This window comes from Sapajus apella, unplaced genomic scaffold (assembly GCF_009761245.1).
Source record: "Sapajus apella isolate SASKATOON/1434 unplaced genomic scaffold, GSC_monkey_1.0 scaffold23, whole genome shotgun sequence".
Taxonomy (NCBI): domain Eukaryota; kingdom Metazoa; phylum Chordata; class Mammalia; order Primates; family Cebidae; genus Sapajus; species Sapajus apella.
Window position 1 is genome coordinate 17,190,300 of NW_022436963.1, and position 19,481 is coordinate 17,209,780.

Below are 19,481 nucleotides of genomic sequence, written 5' to 3' on the forward strand. Positions count from 1 at the left end.
TCTACTTGTCCTTTACTCAAGCTGTCTTGATCCTCTTAGCTATACAATGATTTAATTCAGCACAAAGAACATTAGTTTTCTACCCATCACTGATTCCCTAGGGCAAGGCACTATATCTGTGCACAGTAAGTGAGTAACAGTCTTTTTTGTTGTTCTGGTTTTCATTTTTTGAGACAGGGTCTTGCTCTGCCACCCAGGCTGGAGTGCAGTGGTGCAATCACAGCTCATTGCAACCTCTATCTCCTCAGTTCAAGATCCTCCCATCTCAGCCTCCTGAGTAGCTGGGACTACAGATGTGGGCCACCATCCTGGCAATTTTTTATTATTATTATTTTTATAGAGATGAGGTCTCCCTATGTTTCCCAGGCTGATCTCAAACTCCTGAACACAAGTGATCCTCCCATCTCAGCCTTCCAAAGTGCAGGGATTACAGGTACAAGGCACTGCATCCATCCTAATGTCTTAACAGACAAATGAATAAATTCTCTTTTAATACCAGCAACCACAGAGACAAGTATCTTTCTGTTCTTGTCAAACCAATGACTGCAGCTCTGTACCTTTCAGGAGTGATTTAAACTTCCCAGATGAGTTTTTAGCCAGTTAAACTGATTTTCCTTTGAGCCTGGATTCTTCATGCGGAAAGGCTCCCAGAAAAGCTTGACTAGATAAGAAAAAAGTGATGTCTGGACAATTCTGCTTTAGCCTCCCGCTGGGAAAACCTCCAGCTATTTCACTGAACCTCATATAACCAAGTCATAGTTCACATTTCACAGATTCCTCACGAGGGTTTTGACATCTTGGGAGAAAAGAACTGGGGAAGTGTGGGCAGACATCTGACTATAGAGTGGTTTCTAATAAAGCAATTAGTACAAACAATTCCAAGAAAACTAGGATGTCACTGGTCCCTGTGGTCACCAAACAAAAAGGATGTGTGTCCTATGGAAGGACACCCAAGAGGTGAAAAAGTGCCCAATCTTAATTAAATGATAATAGTTTTTCCTATAATCAGAGAGGAGAAAGTCACCCAGGCTTGAAGCCAAAATTATAAATCTTATTGTCCACACAAATTGCACAAGATTTCCCTTGAGCAGAGTGCAGAGAGGTGGGCTATTGGTACCCTTGCTTCCTTTCAACTCTTCCATTTCTCTCTGTAATTTCCCCACCTTTGTTTCCATATAATTTCCCCATCCTTGCTTGTATATGGCCACAAAGAAAAGAAATTCTGAGATATGAGTTGAAATGCCCCAGTTAATAGATTCCGCCTTTGTCTATTAATAAGACATCACTCTTATTAACTTTATGTACCTTGGCTCTAAGCTATAAGCTCATCTGTCTTTCCTATGCTATAGGCAGTACAGAGCACCAGCCAGCCTGAAATGGCAGGCATACAAATATTGATATGCCAAATGATAAATAAGTGAATTTGCTTTCAACTAACATGAAATCCCAAAATAACCTTTGAATTTCCATGACACCATTCATCAGGGATAAGAGGGGAAGGCAGAAGGGGGCATTCCTGTGTCCATCTGGTATACTCCTGCAACAGGCTATTCCCACTTCCTGCAATGCATTAAAGATAGGACAAACAGCCAGGAAACGAGCTGGTCTCTGTCCGGTCAAAGAATTAGTCAACACAAATCTATAGAAATAAGTCACCCTGAGCTTGATACTACCTACCCATAATGCATTTCCTCTCACCTCTTTGGATTCATTCTGTTATTCATCCCTTCCCTTCCTAGGTGGTAACTGTAACTGTTATTTTCAACTCCAGTTCCTTACGCAATACTGAAGATGCATAATTGAACTGTACACTGTTAACTGAGTAGATGATCAGGATAATAAAGAGTCCTCATGTAAATTAAGGAAAATATGTTAAAAAAAAATCCACTGAAAAATCATTTGTGTATTCAGCACAGAAATAACCTTAAATACATGCTATACAGGGCATCTTAGAAAATAATATTAAAATGGAACCCTCTTGGAGAAACTAATGATTTATTTTTAAAGGCCTAGTGCCTAGGTAGTGTCTTACCAAGGCATTCTACAGAAAACAGGGATCCTCGCATTCACTGCAGTCATGAGGTGAACTGATGTCACAGAACCACAACCATTCTTTTCATTTTACACATTTCAAGAAACAAGCTTTCCAATGAAGACAGACTCCATTCTTCTTCCCCTTAACCTTCCTGTCAGGCTTCCCTTAATAAAGTTTCTGCCAGATAAACATGAATGTTCCATTGTACTGAGAAGAAAGTTGACAGCAAATTGCTTGGTTACAGCTAAGAGTCTGGGAACCACCTGAGCAAATCAGCTAAGTGCTTTGGAAAAAGCTATTTCCAAATTGGGACAGTCTCCATGAAGTAACTAGGCATGGTATTCATGAAGAGGTGGCTTGTCTCCTCCTATCGTCATATCACTAGTTTCAAGATAAGAAGAAAGCATATTGCCGGGCGCGGTGGCTCAAGCCTGTAATCCCAGCACTTTGGGAGGCCGAGGCGGGTGGATCACGAGGTCAAGAGATCGAGACCATCCTGGTCAACATGGTGAAACCCCGTCTCTACTAAAAATACAAAAACATTAGCTGGGCATGGTGGCACGTGCCTGTAATCCCAGCTACTCAGGAGGTTGAGGCAGGAGAATTGCCTGAACCCAGGAGGCGGAGGTTGCGGTGAGCCGAGATCGCGCCATTGCACTCCAGCCTGGGTAACAAGAGTGAAACTCCGTCTCAAAAAAAAAAAAAAAAAAAAAAAGAAGAAAGCATATTTGGACTGTTTGTTCATACGGACATTACTCTGAATTGTATTTTTCAAGTGTACTCAAGTTCTAACAGGAGCTACACACACAACAAATGTACTTTGCAACTCTGTTATTTAGGAAGATCAACTTCTTACATGAAAACATCCATTAGAAAGTCATGACACAGGACCAGGCATGGTGGTTAATGCCTGTAATCCCAGCACTTTGGGAGGCCAAGGTGGGTGGAATGTCTGAGGTCAGGAGTTCAAAACCAGTCTGGCCAACATGGTAAAATTCTATCTCTACTAAAAATACAAAAATTAGCTAGGCATGGAGGCGCATGGCTGTAATCCCAGCTACTCAGAAGGTTGAGACATGAGAATCGCTTGAACACAGGAGGTGGAGGTTGCAGTGAGCAGAGATCATATCACTGCATTCCATCCTGGACAACAGAGCGAGACTCTGCCCCCCCCCCCCCAAAAAAAAAAGAAAGTCACAACACAATGAGCAGAGAAATTAGGTTTTATGTCAAGTGCTGGCAAAAAAAAAAGGGAAAAAATTTAAAACAATATGAGTTTTTTTTTAAAACACTGCATACAAAATAATGAAGTTATTTGTTCAGGGAGTTCTACTATTAAAATAATGACAATCTGACCAGGAGCAGTGGTTCATGCCTGTAATCCTAGCACTCTGGGAGGCCGAGGCGGGCGGAATGCCCGAGCTCAGGAGTTCAAGACCAGCCTGGCCAACACGGTGAAACCCCAGCTCTACTGAAAAATAAGGCAGGCGTGGTGGCATCCGCCTGTAGGCCCAGCTACTCTGAGGCAAGAGAACTGCTTGAACCCGAGAGGCAGCAGTTGCAGTGAGCCAAGATTGCACCACTGCACTCCAGCCTGGTGGCAGAGCAAGACTCCATCTCAAAAAATTAATTAATTAGTTAATGACAATCTATTGTAGGATGGGCAGTTTGTAAGTTTTCCATAATAATTCTTGCATGATTTTAAAAGGGCCCTATGCCAACTCCTTTAATATGCACTATTTTAGTTTAAATATCACAACACTCCCAAAACAGGAGAAAATTTTCATAAAAACAGAGGGCTTTTCTTGTTTTATACTTCTATTTATCTCATTATTTGGCACAATGCCAGGGATAGAGTGGTATTTAGTGAAATCTGTTAACTGAGAGCTTTTCTTGCTTTATTCATCTATTTATCTCAATATTTGGCACAATGTCAGGGATAGAGTGGTATTTAATGAAATCTGTTAACTGAAGGTCAACACTTTTTCATATGTTAGACAAATACATTCATAATGATTAAGAAATTTGTCTGAGACCACAAGGCTGGAAAATGACTAAGCCAAACTTCCTGTGAGAGGCATTGAATCAGATTCCTGAACCCTGCCATGTAACCACTCTGTGAGTCTAGCCCATTTAATACAATTGTTAAGGGTGTTAACATCATTCTTTATTGCATCACATTTCAGCAAAGAAGCTTTGAGCCACCATCCTGAAGACTGAAAAACCAACACAATTTTCACCCATTAAGTAAAACTTAATGGCAACTCCCCTGCTCTGTCTTTCAATATCCTGTCCCTGTCTCATTCACAGTGTACCTCTGCCCCCAGTAATTACCTTAGCGTCAGAGATCCACAGGGAAACAAAAAGAATATTAAGACTTGAGAGAAGCCAAACCACTCACTCCCTGAAGTAAGGCAGCTCTGTGAGAGGAAGTCACCTCCCTACTGATATCAAAATCAGACCTTACAAAGGAGAAAGAAAGATCATCTGAAATCACCTTGACACTCCAAACAGGGACTTATATCTCTGGGTCAGAGAGTGAACGAATTGGAGAACAACTCTTCATAGAACAGGGTATGAGTCACTGATTCCTTTCTTACAGAGATACAAAGAAAGGTATATCCTTTTAAATATCTTGCTGGAAGCTGGGAGGATAACCATATCTTTCATTTACTCCCACTTTCATAGCTCCATGTATTGTCCACAAGTTATCACCAGAGAGCATATAGTTCTCTTTTCAAGGTGGGGCTCTCTACCTTAACTTCCACTCCTCTCCAAACTTCAGGCTATTTAACACTAACTTCAGATTTTTTGAGCAGTTGCATAACATTATCTCCCTAAACAGAATCCCTAAGTATCATGCAAATCCTCAGGTGTATCCTGGGTTCACTTTCAGGGGATTCCCTGAGGATGCCCCCTTTTGATGTTCTTCAGCCTTAGGAAGCCACCCCCAAGTCCAACAGATATACAGTCCCCTTTTGGTGGACATCCAGGCCACATAAGAAATGGAAAGAATTTCAGTAAGAAACTCTTCTGGAAACTATACGCATATGCATATCTACTTCTGGGTGCTGATGATACTATGGACTCTTTTATAAGGACAAACACATTGGCCAAAGCCCCAAGGCATAATTAGCCTTGCTCTAAAACTTTCCTAAGTGGCCAGAATCTACTGCATATATTTTTCTTGGCCAAGAAACAGATGTAGAGCATAAATTATTTTCCACTGAGTACCTTCAAAACAGATGCAACTATTTGGTAAATGTTCCATCTGCCCAGAGCATCCATTGTCAATGGAGACTAGACATACAAACTCTGAGGTTCATTTAATTTAGTGTTATAAACAACTTCCATCATTTGCATCCCAGCCTCATGACTTTTGCCACATATGGGTACCACTTCTACTATTCCACTTTAGCCTTTTTAAACCACTTTCTTTTCATGTAACTAAACATATTTAAATGAAAACTTTATATCATCTCTAGGAACAGACATACAGAACCAGCAGCCATAAAAATAAAGTAACTAAAAGCAAAAACAATGAAAGCAAAATCATGCCATTAAAAGGTATGGTCTCTCCATTAGAAAAGAAAATTGGCAACTGTGAGGGGGTGTTGAAGACATGCTAACACTTAAGAGAGACTTATTTGATGTAATCTCAAGAACTGAGAAAGGATTAATAGAAGAGGAGGAAAGGAATGAATTTGAATTGAGGCAGGAACTCAAATGAAAAACAGAATCTGAGGGCTCTAGTTTCACTCTGTCGTCCAGCCTCTGTCTCCCAAGTTCAAGCAATACTCCTGCTTCAGTCTCCCTAGTAGCTGGGATCACAGGCATGCGCCACCACACCCAGCTAGTACCACACCCAGCTAGTAGAGACAGGTTTCGCCAAGTTGGCCAGGCTGGTCTTGAACTGTGACCTCCAGTGATCTGTCTGCCTCTGACTCCCAAAGTGCTGGGATTACAGGTGTGAGCTACGGCACTCAGCCATTCACCCTCCTCTTTACACTGCTTCCTATGGGCCACTTCTCAGATATATAAGATGGTATCAAAGCCACAACTTAGAGTAAATAACCAAGTGGAGTGTGGCTTCTCCTCAAAACATCCATGTATAAGACAGAGTCAGTAGCGTACTTATTTCTATTTTCTAACCTTCTTCCCACAAAAGATTTTGGACAGCAAACTAAGAGTTATTTGCAAGCATCTCAGACATGAAACAGGTGACAAATGATGGCACTGCCAAAACACCCCATGGTAATTCCCATACAGCAAAACCCCTCTGAATTGGAAATACTAACAGAGGGGACAGTGTTTTACCAAGATACAAAAAAACGGCAGGGTGTTCTCTCTTCTGCAAGATTGACTTTCAATATCTAAAAGTTACACCAAAATAATAAACCTTAGATGTGTCTACCTATTTGGTTTTTTTAATCACAGAAATCTCTACCACCTTATAGAATCCTAAAATTTCTTCATCTTGTGACTGACAAAAAAAGAAAGGGCAACTATTGGGAGGCTGGGGCAGGGGGATTGCTTGAGCCTAGAAGTTCGAGGTCACAGTGGACTTGAGAGTCCACTGCACTCCAGGATTGGCTGAGGGGCAGGGGAATTGGGGGCGAGGCCAAAGCCTAGAGATTATGGCCATTGAAATAAAACAGGTTTGTGATCAAACCCCATTGCTGCTAATTACTAGGCATCAGCTTGCTCATCTGCAAGTGGGGATAATCTGCTTAAGGTGGTTTTGAAGATCAAATGAGGCAATGTACATAAAATGGCTGGTGTAGTACTGTATGTCATACTGCATGTCTGGCATTCAGTTGCTTCTCCCTAAAATCCATGAAACCTATTAAATTGGTTTTTTTTTAATCCATGAAATTAATATTACTTTAGCATGTACTCTCTTTTTCATATACCAAATGGTTAAAATACAGTAATCTTTGTTTTAAACACCATACGTCTACTACTTCATTGAATCTCACAGAAGTCTATGAAGTTGGCACTATCATGATTTCCATTATACAGATGAGAACACTGAGGCACAAAGAGGCTCAGCAAATTGCCCAGAGTCACAGGGTTAGTGGACAGTAGAGCCAGGATTCAAAACCAGGTAATCTGGCACCATAGCACATATTCCTAACTACCCATACCATGGTGCCTTTGAAATGCTGGAGAAATATCACTAAAAAAGCCCAAAAAGGTAGATAGAGTGATGGACAGATAAACAGCTATGTGATAAAACAGCATAGTAAAATGTCAGTGGAAGAATTTAAGTAATGGGCATACAGGTGTTTGCTATAAAATTCTTTCAACTTTCCTGTATGTTTAAAATTCTTCATAATAAAACATTGGGAGGAGAGCAAGTAAAAGCCCAGAGTGTCATTTACTCCTCAAAAATGGAAGCGCACTTTTAAAAAAAAGGTTATGCCAGTAATGTCACAGTGGAAGGATTTCCCCACCCCCACCTACCTCCCCTCCAGAAAGTTTCCTAGTTAAACTCTATAGGCCACAGAATCAAGTTATAGGTTGCCCCAACTGGGGCCAATGGCTGAGAAAGAGAGAGAAGCAAATGGACTGTGAAATTGGGTCCTCTGCCAGCTAAGCTAGAGAAACCATCTCCCAGCTGAAAGTGTTAACGGAAATGCCAGGCCAAAGCAGTTGACAGGAAACATTTCTTGACACTGTACATGCAGATACGGCTTCGTCCACAAAGACAAAGAATGCAGTGGTCCAACTAGGCCTGTCTTTAAGTACTGGCAAGCAACCAAGGCAAGTTAACAGATTTCAACTTCTCAGGCTCTATAAATGAGTACCAGCTCTTAAAGGCCTCCCAGGGGATGGAAGGGAGGGAAGAGTGAGGAAGGGGATTTCATCCAGGTGAAGCTGAGCCAGCGATTAAAAGAGAGGAGGGGTGAGTATGCAGTGACATTGCCCACCCCTAGGGGTCAAGGAGGAAACTGAGGCAGTACTCTCAAAGGAGATAGGTTGTATCTTTCATAAATGTTCCTATGGCTGGTGCTGCACAGACTGTAAAGAGATAAACCCTTGAACTGAAAGCCTGACATCTTCTAGAATGGATCTAAGGAAAGCAAGGTAAGTTAGAGAGAGAAATGGAAAGAAAAACATGGTAAGAAAGGGGATTACATTTTAGGCATGTTCATATACAGTTGGCAAAATTGAAAAATGATGCATCTTTTTGAAAGGGCAATTTGGCAGTATCTAACAAAAACAGAAATGTGCTCACCTTTTGAACCAGAAAAGTCTGCTACTGGAATTTTATTTTACAAATACAATTATATGCGCATAAAGATCAAAATACAAGGATATGTTAATCATTCCAGCATTATTTGTAAAAACAAAAGGCTGGAAAGAACCTTAATGCTCATCAGCAGAGGACTAGCTGAATGAATTACACACAAAACACTGATTTAAAGGTAAACTTCAAGTCATTGAAAAGAATGGAATCCATCTTGGTGTTGATGAAAAAAGAGCTCTAAAATGCAGTTGTAAATGTTAAGTGGAAAAAAGGAGCAGAAACTCATATACACATATCATTTTTAAAATGAGGCGTGTGTGTAATACGTGCACACATTCTCTATATAATATATACACACTATTTTTTTTTAAAAGAGAGTGAGAGAAAGGAGGGGAAACAAGTATACTTGTATATGCATAAATAATTCTAGAACAAGAAACTGGAGAAGTCAGGAGATTAGAGACTTTTCACTCTATACCCTTTTATACTGATTGAATATTTTATTCTACACACTTTTTTTCACTAAATATATATGAATATTCTACACTAGACCATTTAAAATAATCTTTTATTCATAAAAAATGTAATGGTTTATTTGAAATTTAGTCATAACCTCTCTGTGAGCTTGATGCAATTAAATCCTTACCATGTGCTAAACATGTGATGAGACCACCTTAAATGCAAGGTAGGCAGACAGCATATTTGTAGACCCAGTTTTACGTGGTATATAATTAAATGAAGAACTTACTACATAATTTGCTGTATTTGGAACATTTAACAAAAGGCTAACACCCAGCTCAAAGTAATTCCAGTAAAAGAGTAAAGTTATTATCACACTGAGGTTCTTCACAGAACCTGAGGGAAGAACTGAGGCTGGTCTGGAGAACAAGGGAAGTGAAGACTTGAACACTCTGGGGAGTCTCTCTCCAACTCCATGGTTTGATTTCCTCTCACTGTACAGTAGCTTCTTCCACATGCCACAAAACACGGCTCTCACAGCTCCCAGCCGTTATCTGTAACCATTTCACCGGGAGTGGAGTTACCTGTCAAGCGTGGAATTAGTGGTATTTTGGCTGGTATGGTTCTATGTTGCGGGAAGGGGGGTGGCTATCCTGCGCATTATAGTATGCTTATCAACATAGGCATTCACTCCACTCCCCCTCCTCCTAGTTTCAATAACCAAAAATATCTCCAGATACTGCCAAGTGCTCCCTATGGGGATAAAATTGCCACTGACCTGGGAGAAACTGAACTGCTTGCTTATTCACCTTCCTAAGTGCTGAGGAAGGGTTCTGACTGCCTAGCTTTTGGCTCAAATGTGGCTGAATAACTAGAGCATGCTTGCATTCACAAGGTGACCCCTTCATAAGCTTGCGATCTGGGGAGAGAGTTTCTGCTGCTTACCACTGCTACTGGACTTTTCCTAAACCCTCTAAGTCAGTGCTGTGCAACAGAACTTTCTGCAAGAACACATCCATTATGCTCTGTCCAATATAGCAGCCACTAGTCATATGTGGCTATTAAGCACCTGAAATACAGCTCCTATTAGCAAAGAACTGCATTTTATAAATTTTTATTTGACTTTAATTACATTTAAATAGGCACACGGAACCCTCAACCACCTTAACAGAACAGCACAGCTCTAGGTATTGAGAGCATTCAAGCTCCTTTAGAACAGTTGCCAGCATACAGTGGGGGCTTAACAAGTATTTGTTGAATAAAGGAATGAATATGATTGGGCACAGGGTCTTGGGTGGTGAAAATCATTAAACCAACTCAGATGGTTTTACCCATAGGAAAAATGGGAACTCAATGACAAAGGATCAGAAACAGAAGCAACCCAGTGTCCACCAACAGATGAATGAATAAACAAAACGAGGTGTGCACGCATGGTAGAATATTTATTAAGCTCTAAAAAAGAAGAATATTTTGACACATGCTACAACGTGGAGGACCTTGAAGACATTTTCTAAGTGAAATATGCTGATCACAAAAGCACAAGTACTATATGAGTCCACTTACATGAGGTACCTAGAATAATTATACTCACAGAGCTTGAGAGTAGAATGGTGGTTGCCAGGTGTTGAGGGTACCAGGAAATGGGGACTTAATGTGTAATGGATAAAGAGTTTCAGTTTGGGAAGATGAAAAAGCTGTGGAGAGGGATGGTGGTGATGGCTGCACAACAATGTAAACGTAACTAACGGCACAGAACTGCACACCCAAAAGTGGCGAAAATGATACATTTTATGTCAGGTATACTTCATAAGTTTGTTTAAACAACAAAGAAAAAGGAATCAGGAAAGTTTAATATGGTATGGCGGACTGAATCGCTGCTCACAATTCTTTACAGTATCCCTATACTTGAGAAATAAATGGAACAAACCTGAACCCAACCCAACACTCTAGAGCTAACACCAGCCATCCCACACCCTGAGTCAAGCCACCCTACAAAGCTGTGACTGAGAGAATGGGATCCTTCTTGTTGCAGGTTAGGGGTTCTGGGGGTGTTTGTTACACAGCATGTTTATATCAAGAGTCAGATACATTAAGTCTCAATGGTCATGGCTTTGCCACCAAGAGAACATTGACGGAATAATGAATACTTGCCACAGCGTGCTTAAGGATCAGCTGCATTCCAAAACTACAGATAGATAAGTTTAAGAAAAAAAAAACATGAACTATGTAATTTGATGAATCATTATTTCAAAGGCCCATAAGGCCTCAGATCATTGAAGAAGGTGGGTCCAGTGTACAACTGTGCTCCGTTCCTTAAGGGTCTATGGCTTATGGTCTTAAGTGATGTTGAGCCTGAAAAAAACAAACCCTGGCACCTCTCATAACTCATTATCATCTCTGGAGACCATCTGATTCTAAAGAGATGCAATTTGAAATGCTCCCTGAAGCACTTCAGGCCTCAGCATTTTTGTTGTTAAATTTCTCCTTTCAGCAGTCCCTGGCAGTCACTCCGAGCTGGCAGCCAGCATACTCTACTGTCTGCAACCCTCCATCCAGGAAGGAAATAAAATCTACATCCAAGTCAAGCAGATATTTTCATGCAACTCAAAGAAACCAAACTATGAACAATCTGAGGGCTCACAGGAGCCCTGTTATCATCTACAAAGACTCCTGAAGCAGACTCGGGCACATCATCACTTCCACAAGACACAGAAGCCTTCCTGCATCCCGCTGAGAGAAGCCCTCCCAGCTTCCTGCCTGACACACTTCCCTGGACTTTAACCAGCTCCACTTCCCTCCACCTCTGTACCAGTGACCAAGGACCAGAACTAGTTAAGAGTTTTATTTTTCCTAAGGAGCAAACTTCTTACCCTGTTTTACCCCAAGAGCTCAATATAGTTTCCTCTTGGGCACACTTAATAATCATGTCCTACCTCAGCAAGAAGGAGCAGATGATAAAATCAACAGGCAAATGGGACAAGCTCTTAGCCAGAGGATGAGGGAAACAGCAAAGGGGAACAGACTATTCTAGGAAATAAGAAAGGAGGTACTTGGGCAAGGCTTGCTCAGCCCACCTCCCTACAGCCTGGCAGCCTAACTGGTCCCTAATTCTGTCACCTCACATTGCAAAGCAGTTCTTATCTCTCATTTGAAAAACTGACAGGGACCGAGGACAGCAGACAGGAAGTCTACACACACTAGCTGCAGACAAAGAAAGTGAAGGAGAGAAGACCATGGAGAGAGGTTTATGACACAAAGCCATTGTTGCTAATTCAAATTGTTAACTATTGTGAGAAAGGAGCAGAGACTATACTTCAGAAAATGTTCAGCAGAAGAAATTTTGTTGCTTAACTGGTAATTTTAAATATTTTCTGATGCAGCCACATTCCTATGTCTAAGACATATGCCTGTGACATATGTATGTTTCTTCCTTTATTTAAAGTATAATAAATTACTTTAATTAGATATTCCTTTTTGTTTCTATTATGTAACCTTCTCCTGGGCAGTAGGCACCATATGATTTTTACTTAGTCGGAGCTATTTTGCTTCCTAATTTTTATTTACAGTTTTTATTCTGTCCAAAATATCACATATTTTTGCTAAAATCATTACAATCCTCCCTGAAGGGGTAGGACTGGGTGAGATCAGCTGCAAACAATAAGAATAATGAGGAAGAACAAGAGGAAAAATATCAAGAGAAGCAGTCAGATAGATAGATACTCAACTACTCACAGTCAACATTTACTAAGCATATATACACATACACTCAATCCTCAGACAACCCAAAAACATGTTTGTTTTACAAGCATATACTCAATCCTCAGAACAGCATTAAAACATGTTTATTTTACATGTGGAAAATAAGCTCAAATGAGTTCTGGCAACTTGAACAAAGACAAACATATGAAAGACAGTGGTGCTCCTATGAAAGCCAGGGCCAATCAATCAAGTCTTATTTTCCAAACCACTTTAGTATACTACCCTTGGTACATACCAAATACACTCTTACAAGGATTAAAAGTAAAGCAGGGGCCGGGCGTGGTGGCTCAAGCCTGTAATCCCAGCACTTTGGGAGGCCGAGGCGGGTGGATCATGAGGTCAAGAGATCGAGACCATCCTGGTCAACATGGTGAAACCCCGTCTCTACTAAAAATACAAAAAATTAGCTGGGCATGGTGGCGCGTACCTGTAATCCCAGCTACTCGGGAGGCTGAGGCAGGAGAATTGCCTGAACCCAGGAGGCGGAGGTTGCGGTGAGCCGAGATCGTGCCATTGCACTCTAGCCTGGGTAACAAGAGCGAAACTCCGTCTCAAAAAAAAAAAAAAAAAAAAAAAGTAAAGCAGGCCAAGTGTGGTGGCTCACACCTGTAGTCCCAGCTACTCTGGAGGCTGAGGTGGGATGATAACTTGAGTCCAGGAGCTGGAGGCTGCAGTGAGCTATGATCATGCCACTACGCTCCAGCTGGGTGACACAGTGAGACCGTCTTAAAAAATAATAAATAAAAAAGTAAAAATAAAAGACAATCTGTGCTCCTCTCAGCAGAATAGGAGCTCCCTGTTCTCATCTCAGCCCCCTTTCCTAACAGTAATCAAAATTTTATGAGATAAATGCAATTTTTGTTAAGTTCCCTAATCTGGTATTTTCTATTCTATTTTTTTCTTCTTCAGTACCTTTGTAAGAGAAGTAGAAAAAAAGTTCCTCTGGGTTGTAAAGGATTTAACAAGATACACCATTTAAAGTTTTGACTATTGCAGCTCCCATGATACTCTGATACAAATTTGGCCAAACCATGCTTTAAAAACTCTGTGTGTCCACAGGAGACAGTATAAGTGAATGTCTCCTAGCCAAACTATCAACTCCTGAAGCATGGTACTGCATGTCGGAACACAACCATAGAAATACATGCATGACAGAGCAGTTAAGAGCTTGAGAACTGTGTTTGAAATTCACCTCCAACTCTTAACTGATTTTTGGACTTTGTTCCTAATTAATGATTCTAAAAACTTAGTTTCATTATCCATAAAATAGGGATAATACTTACAATCCCTTGTGAGGATTACTAAAAGAAATGTACATAAATTGCTTAGCACAGAGTTTGACAAAGAGGGAGCACTCTATTAATATTATTATTATTGATTTGGCTCAAGTCTAATTTTCTTTCTTAAATTCCTTACACCTTTCTGTTTTTAGAACAACTCATATAATCAGGGGAAAAAATGTGATCAGTGAAGACAAATAATCCACTTAAAGCATTACATAATTTATAAGTGCTGATGTCATAAAATATACTTTGCATTAATTTCATCTAAAATTCAGTTTTATTATATAGATCAAACATGGTTTAAACAGATGTTAACTGTTCCTTTTTTGGAATTAGAGTGAAGAATATAAAAAAGGAAAGGTACAGAAAAATAAAAACTTTCTTAGACATTTACTTCTAGAACTCAAATTTAATCCCAGGAAGTGACAAGATAGAATTCAACTCGTTTTGCTGAAGGCAACTAGATATTTTGCTCCTTAAAAGCATGGATTGTGGCAATCATCTTAGCATCCTAATCACCAAGCACTGTTCCTAGGAAAGAGTGGGCCCTCAAACATTTGTCAAAAGCATGGAAGAGTGGGTGGAAAGAAGGGAGGGAGAGAAGGAGGGAGGAACGGATGGATGAATGGATGGATGGATGAACAGACGGATGGACGGAAGGACAGATGAATTAATCAACCTTATGTTGCCAGTTTGTATCAGTTATTTATTGCTGTGTAACAACTAACCCCAATCTTATTGACTTCAAACAATAAGCATTTATTATCTGACAGTTTCTGTGGGTCAGGAATCCAAGTGTGGCCTAGCTGGTTGGTTCTGGCTCAAGATCTCTCACACGTTTGTGAAGTGTTAGTGGGTCTGCAGTCATGAACAGCTTGACTAGTCCAGAGTATACTCTTCCAGGCTCACTCACATGGTTGTCAGCAGGACGCTTCAGTTCCTCACTGTGTGCACCTGTTCACAGCATTGCTCGCAGCATAACTTCCCCCAGACCAAGAGATCCCAGAGAAAGGGAAATAGAAAGGATGACTAGGACAGCAGGCAGACTTTTATAACATTATCCTGGAAGTGACATGCCATCTTAGGGTATCGGTCACACGGACCTGGGAACAGACTGCACAAAGATATGAATACCAGGAGGCAGAGGTCATTGGAAGACATCATAGAGGCTGTGGAGTGTGAAATCATTAAATCTTCTAAATCGCAAAGCACAGCCAGTAACAAATTAACATAGCACCATAGGCAGGGTTATTTTTGAACAGCTGCAAAAATGTATTCAAATCATTCATACTATGTTGCAAAGATTAAAAGGGAAATAGCTATTTTAAAAAAAAAAAAAAGTAAATATCCATGAGAATGTCAACTCGGATTTTCTTCCCAGCCCAAAAATGATTGAAATGTTCTTCCTGCCCAACTGTCAACTCATGGCAATAGTTAATTTCATTCTAAAAATTCAGGACTTGACTCAGCAAACACATCAGTGCCAAGGAAGCAAATTTCCAAAATCATGTCTGTCTCTTCCCAAAGCACAGGCCAAACTTAAAGGAAAAATAGTTTAGATCACAAAATGATCTGTCATTTCTAGCCTTCATACCAGCACATTCAAATGGTGGGGTCTTCGGCATTTATGTAATGCATAAAATATAAGAAAATACTTTCTAGAGTGGCTTATTACCCAAGTCTGAATGGAAAGATAGTTTTTAGGCTGGACACAGTGGTTCACGCCTGTAATCCCAGCACTTTGGAAGGCAGAGGTGAGCAGATCATTTGAAGCCAGGAGTTCAAGACCAGCCTGGGCAACATGGCAAAATCCCCTCTCTACCAAAAATACAAAAATTAGGCAGTCTCATAACCCAGTATCAAAATGATAGATAAAAATTAAATAATGAAGAAAGATGATTTTTGCATCACCAAATATTTGCACTTATTTCTCTCTAGTTCTTCCTTTGCAATCATACGTCACTCAGACTTGGACTAAGATTAAGTCATAACTGACAGTTGTTGACCCTCTCAAGCTCTTCTCTGACTGTATCAAGCCCTTGAGTATCCTTATTTTGCACATTCTTCCTTATGGAAGAAGCTTCTGAGGGATGGTGGCAGTGGCTATCATATATTAACATAAAATACTTCAAATTATATTTTTGAACTGGAAATTAAAGAGAAACAAATACCAGGCTGAACTCAGTTGCCACTGAATGATGGAGAGCCTCCATTCCAAAGGGCAGTTTTTATTTATGGTTTCATCCTAGCTTGGTGCCTTCAAAGTTGCCCTTTGCAAGTGTTTCATCACATTTCTACTCCAAGTGCTGAGAAGCCAGGAACATCTGGTGAACTCGGCTATGTCTCTCTGTACTGGAGGTGACTTGTTGCTGCTCCTCCCTAGACAACACTTATGTGACATAAGACGATATTGTAAAAGTCATAACATATTCACAAATTAAGCTAACCATCACCAACACGTTAAATGATATAATTACTTGTACATACCTATTTTTTAAACAGAGTAGGATGAGGGGTGCTAAGATGTAGGCTATACAAAATTTATTCAAACAACCTTTCTCGGGCTGGGCACAGTGGCTCACACCTGTAATCCCAGCACTTTGGGAAGTTGAAGAGGGTGGATCCCTTGAGGACAAGAGTTGGAGACCAGCCTGGCCAACATGGTGAAACCCTGCCTCTACTAAAAATACAAAGTTAGCCAGGCGTGGTGGTGCGCTCCTATAATCCCAGCTACTCAGGAGGCTGTGAAATGGGAATCGCTTGAACCAGGGAAGCAGAGGTTGCAGTGAGCCAAGATGGGACCACTACACTCCAGCCTGGGTGACAGAATGGGACTCTGCCTCAAAAAAAAAAAAAAAAAAAAAAAAGAAAAGAAAAGAAAAAAGGCCTTTCTCATCAATGAGTTTATTGATGGTTAAAAAATGTTTTGGTCATATTCTGGAGCTAATTACCATTGTATTTTACTTTGAACCAAACTCATACATACAAGAATTAATCAAAACACACTTAGCTGAAAGCACAGGTAAACCATGAAGAAGCATTAGAGGTTGTGCAGTGTCATCATAAATTAGCAGAAGCTTTATTACCTGCCCTAATTCAAATTACACGCTTTCACACTTGCTTTGTTCAAAAGGTACAACAGGTAGAAGGCATCCTCAAATGACATCTTCATTCTCAGTGGTATCTCTTACATGTATTTTCAAGCAGAAATTGTGTGCATATTATAAGTTAACAAGAAATGGAAACTATCTCAGCAAGTAATCTTTCAAATCCCAATTCCAGGAAACCAAAATGTCAATTAAAGCACCCTCGACTTTTTAGTGATGCTCAATATCTCTTTATAAATGATGGTGATATTACAGGATTTCCTTCCATTTAATTTGTGCTTTAGGCATCTCGGCATTGGAAAGGAGACTATAGGTCATCATGGAGTCTAACCCTGTGGCCCCACCGCCATCCCCCAGTGGCATATGTGAAAGGTTGTCAATATCATCACTTTGTTGTCACTGTCACCCTCAACGTACGAGAACTCCACTTGACTTTATCCTGAAAACACACTTAGGTACAGGTAAGTATGCTTCTGTGTTCCAGAGCAGCCTATTCAAAACCAGATTACGCCACTGCTCAGCTAGACCTGCCACCCTTACAATAAAATCCAAACTCAGCCAACCGTGGCGGCTCACACCTGTAACCCCAGCACTTTGGGAGGCCAAGAAGGGTGGATCACCTGAGATCACGAGTTTATGACCAACCTGGCCAACATAGTGAAACCCTGTCTCTACTAAAAATACAAAACTGAGCCAAGCATGGTGGCACACATCTGTAGTCCCAGCTACTAAGGAGGCTCAGGCATAAGAATAGCTTGAACCTGGGAGGTGGAGGTTGCAGTGAGCCAAGATCACACCACTGCACTCCAGCCTGGGCAACAGAGAAAGACTCCATCCTCCCACTATTACAAGAAAAAAAAAAAAAAAAAAAGCCTCATCTCCATGACCTGCAAGGCCCTACAGGACTTTATCCCCTGTCTGTGCCCCATTTGAGCCATATTCATCATCTAGTTCTTCCTCAAACCTGCCACATTTTTTGCCACCTCAGTGAATTATTGGCACTGCTCCCTCTGCCCACTGTCCTCTGCCCCTAGATCACCAGGTGACCAGCTCCTACTCAAAATCCAGGTCCTGTCTCAAGTTTCCATTTCCCAGAGAAGCCTTCCCTGACCAGTACATCTAACACCTATTGCATTACCCTTGTCTCTCAAAACTAGCTGTTATTTTTGTCCACATTTATTCACTCACATGTGTATTATGTGCCATACGTGTGCACATAAGATGGTAAGCTTTATAATAATAGCAGCTGATCAAAACTAAAGCTTCCCCTATATGGAAGATTTACTATGTGCCAGGCTCAGCTCTGAGAAATTTAGTTCTCACCACAAGCCTATAAGACAAGTCAGAGTATTATCCTCATCTTACAAATGAGAAAACTAAAGCACAGAGAGGTGAAGTAATTTGTCCAAGACATACAGCCACTAAATGGCAAAGCTGGAATCCAAGTCTGGAAGCGTGTGGCTCTAGAATCCACACTGATAAGCAGGACATTCTGCCTCCTTCCCACAAGAGCAGAGACCTGCTCTGTCCTGCTCACTGCTCAATCTCCAGGAGCCTAGAATGCTTGAAAGAGAAGAGCCGGGGAGGGAGCTGACTGTCTTCTAGCCTAGGTAGACTTACCAAAATAATTCCAACCTGGGGATTCTATCCCCAACTCCTAACAGCAAACCCAGTTCCATCACTGCAAGTATCATCTGAAATCCTTCAATGGGGTGACTCAGCTCTAAATTTCTTTCTCTTTTTTGTTTGAGATGGAGTTTTGGTCTTGTTCCCCAGGCAAAAGTACAATGATGCAATCTCAGCTCACTGCAACCCCCACCTCCCAGGTTCAGGCAATTTTCCAGCCTTGCCTCCTGAGTAACTGGGATTACAGGCATGCACCACCATAGCCCAGTTAATTTTGTATTTTTAGTAGAGACAGGGTCTCACCATGTTGGCCACGCAGGTCTCGAACTCCTGACCTAAAGTGATCTGCCCTCCTTGGCCTCCCAAAGTGCTGAGACTACAGGTGTGAGCCACCACATCCCACTCAGCTCTCAATTTCTTCACTCACAGAGCAATGATTTTGAGGACCCAGAAAGCATCTCTTCATTCAGTAAGCCAAACTATCCATCTCACTCACTCATGCTTTTTTTAATTCTAGAAAAAGGAGTCAAATCAGAGAGAATAGCCAAGTTTTTTTTCTTTTTTTTTTTTTTTTTTTTCCTCTCCAGAGCTACTCACAAAGATATCAAGATCTCTGGAACAAAAAATAAGGACTGAATATTAAACCCACTCAGTTCAACTTTCTTATAACAATTTATCAAATAATGCACAACCTCAGCCTACAAGCCCTTCCTTCTACTACTCTAGCTTCTATTTGGGTCATAATATTTCTATCTTCAAATGATCACATTCCCGGGGTGGAGAAGCAGCCTGTTGCTTAATCAAAACGTCATCCAACAAAAACCATTCTCGCAGTTAAATTCCGTTTCCTTCAGGAGCAGTTGGCTGAAAGCTCGCTGGGACATGTGGTTTCAGCTATTCTTACTCTTCAGGGAAGTGCTATTTTTCTTCAAAGCAACGTAGCCCAGCAACCCCAAGGA

At 40.9% G+C, this 19,481-nt stretch overlaps 1 protein-coding gene and 1 long non-coding RNA gene across 26 annotated transcripts in view; both read right to left on the minus strand.

Annotated features, from left to right (window-relative positions):
- The window catches only part of MAGI1 (membrane associated guanylate kinase, WW and PDZ domain containing 1), a 677,285-nt gene that overhangs the window by 597,385 nt on the left and 60,419 nt on the right, over positions 1–19,481 (minus strand). The gene's annotated exons all lie outside the window — the stretch shown is intronic.
- LOC116559198 lies at positions 224–17,511 on the minus strand. Its single transcript, XR_004272371.1, has 3 exons — positions 16,954–17,511; positions 5,441–5,447; positions 224–236 (listed from the first exon to the last, which is right to left on the minus strand). It is a non-coding gene; the product is annotated as an uncharacterized LOC116559198 (long non-coding RNA).